Here is a 9026-nt window from a genome sequence, read left to right as displayed (position 1 = left end):
CTGTTATCAGTTAGACTACTTGTGCCTTAAATTTGTTGCAAAACACAACAAGAGATTTCAGGCTGTGTTCAGACAAAAAGGCTACACAGTTGAGCGCTATGAGGAGGGTCATAGTTCTGACCTCGTTACTTTTATATTCAAACAGATGGTATGTGTAAATATCCACATCATTCTCTTTCCCTTAGAAGACATACAAGCCAGTGTATCCTAGTTCTGCAGGAAATAAACAGCTGCTCAATAACATTTGATGACTGGATTCTCTAAGAAACACTGTTGTGTCTTCATCATCGTCTGTATGACAATATCATGGTTACCCCCATGATTTCAGTTTCACAACATTTTAAAATATATGACAAAACACACTTTGTAAAACATGTCTATTTCGATTTCAACACACAACAATACAACAAACATTGATGGCCTCCAAAACAGTAAACCTGACATCTGAAAGAGGCAATGATCCTTTCTAGGATGCTGTGTCATAAACTCCAGAATCCTTCATTCAGAGATTTCAAAGCAATGCATATTTCCCACAATCCTCTGTTTTCACAAATGATGGTAAGGGTGTAGTAATGTTTGAGTACAAACGTACTGTGAGGGTCGACAATATACTGGGATTAATGAGATAAATATTAGTATTTGTGTCAAATACTCTGTATTGATTGGTCAATGGTGCCATTCTGGGCTTCACCATTTACATATAAGTCCTTTAAATCCTTGGTTTTAGATCAGTGTTGTGATTAAAATGCTTCACAGTGATGCTTCATCAGCACTTAGCACATTATTCCTTACATAATACACAGGTTTAAATGTAAATGTAAAGTGTGTTTCTTTTGCTAAAATGAACTGCTAATAAAGCTAGCAGATACAATCAGCATCAGAACGAATGGATGTTTGAACATGTCTGACACAAAACATCCTCCTCTACTTAGCCCTTGGTTTCTTTTCTTTAGTTCACATTAAATTTGTGGGAGAAACACAAAATACCAAAATGTCTGGAAACATGAAGAAAATAATCTCTCTACATAAAATAGGAAGTCACTGCAAGAATGTAATATGGAAAACAAATACTTAAAGTAAACATACATCATGCAAACATTCAACCCATACATCATGCAGAAGTAGTTGATTGTTTGTGATCTTCTAAGTCTCACCAGTCCCCCCCACCCCCCCCCCCCCCCCCCCCCCCCCCTCTGTGTTTTAGGTATTCTATACTGTCAGGATCTGGGAGTAGTCGCACTGTTCATCGGATTCTGACAGCCTGCGTTATCTCTTTCTTGGCCCTGCTTGGGTCTGTATCCATCGATTTCAGTTCTAACATAGACTTGCTGCACACGACAGAAGCTGCTTATGACGAGCTAACCTCATGCAGAACAATGGCTATTCTGCAACTCATCAGTAAGATTCAGAAAATGAGACATTTATTTTCCAATGACATGGACAATGAGACATGGGAGCCACTTTTTGCAAAGCTTCAATTCTTAGATTATCTCTGTGTTGAAATTGTAAGTCATAATAACAGCCACCAGCACTCTTGTAACATTGAATTGTCTGGATTTTGCAAGGAGACGAGGACAAGCATTCAAGGATTTCTTAATTCTTCATTGGGTAAAAACAAGATTGTGAGTGAAAATGGTACTTCTGTTTTCTCACTGACCATCAGAAGACTTCTTGACATTTGGGGTACAGTAGAAGACTCATTAGTCAAATACAAAAAAAACCCTAACTGGAGTGATGTACTGTCTGCAAAACTTCTGTTAATATTCATTGAGCTCAACCACCAGTTGATTGATATCCATCTTGTGGCAACTCATACTAGTTTCCAGTACAAGTGGAATTACATTCTAAACTACCTCAGCTTTGCTAGGGTTGTATCAGAGCATCTGAATAACTGCTGGTTAGAGAATATACACCTCAAGTTAAACTTGAGCCTAGATGTAAAGCATTCCTACATTTTTGACACAGATCAATGGCAGATATCTGGTACAGAAACTGAGCATCTGCCAGGGACTAATGCTGGAATTCAAGCCCTGACAAATACACAGCAGTGCTTGTTTGATCGTGCGGTGTTGACTCTCAGATTGGCATCTCGATCCATGTCTTCAGGCCTCAGTATGAGGATCAGCCTGCTGGCCATTGCCTGTCTCATCTACCCCGTAGTGATGTTCTCTTTCAAGCAGATGACTGCGTGGATACAAAACTACACTCAGACTTTAAAGGAGAAAACTGAAGACCTAAAGCACCAAAGACAGCTGGCTGAGGATCTGCTGCACCAAATGCTGCCTAAATCAGTTGCCAAGCAGCTCCGCCAGCATAAACATGTTGAAGCTGAGAGCTATGAAAAGGTGAGTGCAATTTAAAGAAAGGAGTCATTCACCATGTTTATTTAAATAGCGCTCAAATTTTTTTTAGACCTATAGAATAGAACTATGGATCGTTTGCAGGAAAAATGTTATAAAGGGATTAAATATCCTCATTTGATTAGGAACAGATATTGCATTGTAGAACTTTGGGCAGAGGTCATATAGACTGTATCAGTGGGTCAATACCTTCCATGTGAAAGGTGAAAAGTCTGCAAGAAGTCACATTGTTTTAAAAGTAGGGTAGGCGATCTTGAAAACCCAGTAAGAAGCAGCCAACTTGCGCCGATCTGGGTTCATCAAGTGCACGTACAGCCAATAGTTCCGCGAAGGTCCACCAGGATAATTGGCTGATGTTTTTAGCGTTTTATAGCTTCCACAGATGATTAATATTCTTCGTTTTAATGCGAAACTGTCTTAACTAATCGGTTGCTCTCGGATTGTAAAGAGAAGTTATGCTAATTTAACAAAAAGTGCATCTGAATGAAATCTCCTACCCTACCTTTAAATGTAGAGGGTACAAGTTAAAATAAATGCAGCCCTAGGGAGCTGTAGCCTCATAATGTCAAGTTCATGGAATCACAACAAAGTTTTGAAGCAATTTTCATTACGTTTTCAATATGTAAGGAGTTAAAACACTAGTGTCATTTTGAGATTATTATGTTTTTTTCACATCTACAAAAATATTGTCTATAATCTCTATAGTTAAAGCATTGGGCATTGTAATTTCATGTATCCAAAGAAGAGCAGCAGCAGAGTCCTTTTAGGAATATGTATCTGAAGAATGTCACTGCCATTAGGGAAGGATTTCTTGATGCTGTCAGTTGTGATGTGAACTGACCCATCAGCATCAATAAGCAGAATGCTAGCAATATATTTTTTTATTATTTGTATCACCTGTAAGAAAGATGAATGTACACTTTCAGTTCAGTTCTGGTATCTAACTGATAATGTATAAACAAAAAATGAAATCCAATTTTAACTTTTTTGTTCAGAAGCAGTTGTAAATAAATACTAAGCCATTTAGCCCCAATAAGACTATTTTGTGAACCCTCTCACAAGGACGCTGTCACTGAGCCTTTTTGACTTGTGTTCAAACATCTTCAAACTGGAAAATAATGGAATTGACGAGGATTCAGTTTTGGCTGAGCATTACAGGTAACCATTTTTTTGGAAGCTGCTGGTGTTTATGGAGACATTTTGGTTTTGATATAAGATGTCTTATAGGTTAAGAATTTACTATGTGTTTTTGACTTTGGGACTTAAATTTGTCTCTACATTCTGGGACTGCTTGATTGATGAGACTTCACCTGAGATGTGTTAATCACAACTTTATGTTTGACATTGGACTGTATGTTATGACATTGGACTTACTGATCTTAGTGTAGAAATTAACATTAGACTACTAATGCTAAGTGAACTTTACCCAGGACTTATTGGTGTTGGTTAGGAGACTGATAATAAGGCATAACTATAGCGTGAAAGACAGAACTTGAAATCTGACCTGGACATGGGTTAGGAAGCAGGCTTCATGTTTTACAAAATGGAGAAAATGAGTAGATAGAAACTAAAGATTGTCATTAGGTTAAGTAATTGTTTAAAAACAAAAAACAGACACATAAATAAAACACGAAATATATACAGGAAATATATATATATATATATAGAGAGAGAGAGAAAAAGTATAAAGAGGAAAAACTAAATTTTCAGAAACAATGTATATGCAACTTCAGTCTGGGGTTTGCCAGCTCTTCCACTAGACAATTGATAAAAACAATAACAATAGCAGAACTTTTGCTCCCCACTATTTATCCAAAACATTAAAGCATATAAACCCATAACTCATAATGCTGCAAGGGTTGTGAGGAGCTGCTGCAAGGAGGTTACATCTACAAGATCTGCAAATATTCGGAATGATGTGTGTGTTTGCTGCCTTTGTTGTTATTGTTAGGCGTAATTACCTATAATTGCCCTATTACATATTCATGGGGAGATAAAACAAGTTATACGGGTGAAAATTGCATCTGGCTTATTGAAGAGGTTTGAAGCAGCTGTTACCAAAAGCCCTCTGCACAGGGATGGGGGGTTATACTAGAATAAAACTCTGGTCCTCAGTATTAAAAGGATTGTGAGGCACTGGAGTGCTCTGGAAAGAAAATGTGAGACTACTTGTCTTTTTGTTATTAACTGCCAGCAGAAACAGATGCTGCTCAAGACCTCACTTAATGAGATACACTATGCATACTATACATCACTAAAATGTGTTTTATAATTAATATATTAAAATAAAAACTAAAGTTTTTTATTTGTACAGGTAACCATTTTTTCTCAGACATTGTGGCTTCACGTGTATTTCTGCATCTTGTACTCCTCTGCAAGTGGTGGAGATGCTCCAACAACCTCTACATTGTGTTTTGACACACGCATTGACTCCTATGATGTCTACAAGGTACATACAAACACCTGTTTAACATTTTTTTATCTTTGTGAAAGTAAATGAATGAATGAATCCACGTCTGGTGTTGTTTTGAGACAGTGATGGGCCAAATATATTAGAGGTTACCGTGGGTTCATGTGTAACCTTGCAGCGTATTTGTTGATAAAACCCCACCTAGGAGGGGTATAGATTCCCTGTGTATGCAGTTACTCTCTGTGTAACCTACCTATGGTAAAACCATAGATTTAGATTGTGTTCTTTTCACATAAATGTAGGTCCATCTGTATGATTCATTTGTCAGTTTTAGTTGAGCAGTTTTAATTCAACTGTCAAACTAGGTGGAGACTATTGGAGACGCATACATGGTGGTGAGCGGTCTGCCTGAGAGGAATGGGGACAGACATGCAGACGAAATTGCCAAGATGGCACTGGATCTGGTAGCCGCTGTCAGACAGGTCCTTATCCCTCACATGCCTAATGAGAGGCTGCAGCTCCGAGCAGGCATCCACACAGGTAAAAGTAGCTCACATACGTAGCAGTACTCTGGGTTGTCAACAGAAAATGTTTTTTTTGCACAGAAGTCAGTGTTGTTGATTGCTTTAAGATGGGTACTAATACAAGGGCACAAATATTTCTGGTGATAAGCTTTCATTTCCTTTTAGTGCATAATAAAATATCAGAAACATGATGTCTGAAAATATAGATTAGAAGGTGTGGTGCTGTGGTGATACAGTTATGTGAGAGCAAAAAACATTCTGGAAGTAGATCCCACTAAATCATACACAATGGTTTGTTAATGGTTTGAGCTTCTTCTCACATCTCCCTTTCCACAGGTCCATGTGTTGCAGGAATAGTGGGCTACAAGATGCCAAGATACTGTCTGTTTGGTGACACTGTCAACACAGCATCAAGAATGGAGTCCACCAGCCTGCGTAGGTGTACTTCCAGTCACAATACAAAAACACATCAACTGTTACATTTGCTATGCAGTACTTATAATGTTTTTATGTCAGCTCAGAGAATCCATACCAGTTCAGAAACCTACTTGGCTCTGATTAAAGACAATGCCTATGAGCTGCAGCTTCGTGGAGAGATTGAGATCAAGGTAAGAGTTTTCAGCTGCAACTATTATTTACTGTGGTCTGGATTGTCAACAATGAAAAGAAGCACAGGAGGCAGTACTCATTACAAAAAATGGTATGCTACACCCCTCCCCTAGAAATTATGTTCTTGAAAATTATGAACAGAACCTGTAACAAAGGCCTTAACAGAGGGCCTTGGACTCCATACTTCCGGAGCACCTCCCACAAAATGCTACGAAGGACACGGTCACACGCCTTCTCCAAATCCACAAAAAAAACTTGTAGACTGGTTTGGCGAACTCCCATGAACCCTCCAGCACCCTGGAGAGGGTATTGAGCTGGTCCAGTGTTCTGCAGCCAGGACAAAAACTGCATTGTTCCTCCGGAATCTGAGGTTCAACTATAGGCTGAAGTCTCCTGTCCAGTACCCTGGCATAGACTTTTACAGGGAAGCTGAGGAGTGTTATCCCCCTGTAGTTGGAGCACACCCTCCGGTCCCCCTTCTTGAAAAGAGGGACCATCACCAAGGTCTGCCAGTCCAGTGGCACTGTCCCTGATTTCCACGCCATGTTGCGTGTCAGCCAAGACAGCCCCACAACATCCAGAGACTTAAGGTACCCAGGGCAGATCTCATCCACCCCCAGTGCCCTGCTGCCAGGGAGCTTTTTAAGTACCTCTGCAACTTTAGCCTGGGTGATAAATGAGTCCACTGAGTCCCCAGCTACTGCTTCCACAATGGAAGACGTGTTGGTGGGATTGAAGAGATCCTCAAAGTACTCGTTCCACCATCCAGCAACATCCCCAGCTGAGGTCAGCAGCCCCCCGATAGTCCTCCTCCATGGCCCTCCAAAACTTCTTCCAGGAAGCTGGAGAGAGACTAATGTTCTAGGACTGTCAATTATATTGATAACAAATCAAGTGTTTTTGTTAGCTCATCACTTATTTGTCTGTGACAGTTTAATAGTCATAATCAAGAGTCACTTCTCTTATGTCTACTCTTCTCCTTCTCCAGGTAAAGGCAAAATGAATACATACTGGCTAGTCGGCCACAAGAACTACAGCGTACAGATGGACAGTCTGGTGTGCCACTGGAATCCAGCATGGCCAGAAAGAAGAAGACAGCGGCAGGCAGCCAGGTCTCGTAGAAAATGTAAATTAAGTAGTTCGGTTTTCAAAATATTTGCAATTTGACCAGCCTTCTTTCTCAGAATGCTTACTTTCTTTAGCTATTGTGTTAGAAATTGTGGCTTAAATTAGTTTTTGTCTTTAATAACGGTGTTGATTCCACATTTAGCAAAGCCAGAAATTCCTGTTTTGTTTTCATTTGAACCTGTTTTGTGTTCATTTTAATGGAGACCCAGAGGGATATTTGCCTCTGGGTCAATATGGCAAGAAATGTCAAGGGAATGGCAATATACATATATATATATATTATGAGACTGGGTTGGATATTACTTAAGAAGAACAATTTGATTATTTTACATGCAACATAAATGTAAAAATCATGTATTGTGGTTGGCATTATCTTACATGTCTGTGCCATGTGTCAGGGTTTGTGGTGTGGGAGGAGTCAGTTGAAGGACAGCAGGCAGAGCAGTTAAAAAGTCAATTAAATACTTTTATTCAAGCCCAGAGTAGCGTAGCAAGGCAAGACTGGAACAAAACTTAGCAAAGTAGCAAAACGAGATCAAAATACATGACATAACATACACTGTAAAGTCTGTAGAAATTATGGTAAAAAACTGTCAAAAGCAACAGTCAAAGGCCGTAAAATCACCGTAGTAAATACAGTGAATCACTGTAAATCAAGAAACATTATATAACTTTAATTTGTACGGTTATAATATGTAGAAAACAGAATTTTGGGGAAACCGCAGCTGTAGCAAGGCTTGGCAAGGCAGTGAGGTAGACACAATCCCCATGAATGACGAGACAAACTGGCACCTGGTGCAGGGAAGACACAGATGAAATATACGGAACCAAGGAAGACAACAAGACACAGGTGACACACATTAGGGAGCAGCAGGTAATCACACAGGCAGGAAATCACAGGTAAAACACAAAACAATACACAAGGAGGACAGGACTATCAAAGTAAAACAGGAAGCACAAGACAAGGCAAGACAAACACAAGGACAACAAGATACATAAACTGAACAAAAACCCAGAAAACAAAACACCAGACCTACAAAAATTACAATAACCGAACACAGGAGTAACCAAAAACCCAAAACAAGGAAAACAAAACCAAAAAGAAACATGGTGTCATGACACCATTTTGTTACAGCCAGTGGAATTTGTAAACCACAATCTTCGCCTACAACCTGACCCTGATGTGTCTTCATGGTTGTGAAGCACTCCAGCTGGTGCCTGGAGGGAGACACAGATACCTGTGTGTGAGCATAAAAATGTTACCATTTCATAAAGAGAGAAGATTTTGTGTCAGTGTCCATTATGAAGTTATTTGGACTATTTCTCTCTGTTCACTTGATGCCCACAGCCTGCCAGCCAGCCTCATGACACACAGACCTGTCCATAGCTGTTTGGGTACATTTAAAAGATTTCTGCACTGAAAATGTAAATTAACTACACATTGTCAATTTTAATTGTAAAGGTAGGGTAGGAGATTTCATTCTGATGCACTTTTGTTAAATTAGTGTAACTTCTCTTACAATCTGATAGCAACCAATTAGTTCGGCAGTTTCACATTAAACGAAGAATATCATCCGTGAAAGCTATAAAACGCTAAAAAGATCAGCCAATCCTCCGGGTGTACCCTGCGCAGAGTATTGGCTGGTTGTCGCTCTCTTCCTGTTCTGTTGCGCACCAGAAAGGGAACATGCATGATGGCCGAAGTCAAAGACCGCAGCTCGTCCTCAGGTAATGCGCGTCCATTGTGATTGAGAGGCGTGGCTTCGGGTGAGCTCCAAAGGAAAGGGCCATGTGTTTACTTTCGAAATCTGGCTGACTCTCACTGAGTTTTCAAAATCTCCTACCCTACCTTAAAATGATTTTCTTTGAGTATTTTAACCTGTTCATATATCCTTTGCAATGGAAAACAATAATATATATTCAGTGCATGAGTACTTTAAGTACATTAAAAGTAAATACTTAAGACTTTTACTTAAGTAGCATTGTTGACGTATC

This window comes from Parambassis ranga, chromosome 7 (assembly GCF_900634625.1).
Source record: "Parambassis ranga chromosome 7, fParRan2.1, whole genome shotgun sequence".
Classification (NCBI taxonomy): Eukaryota; Metazoa; Chordata; class Actinopteri; family Ambassidae; genus Parambassis; species Parambassis ranga.
The sequence above is the reverse complement of the archived record's forward strand: the minus strand, read 5'-3'. Positions refer to the sequence as shown.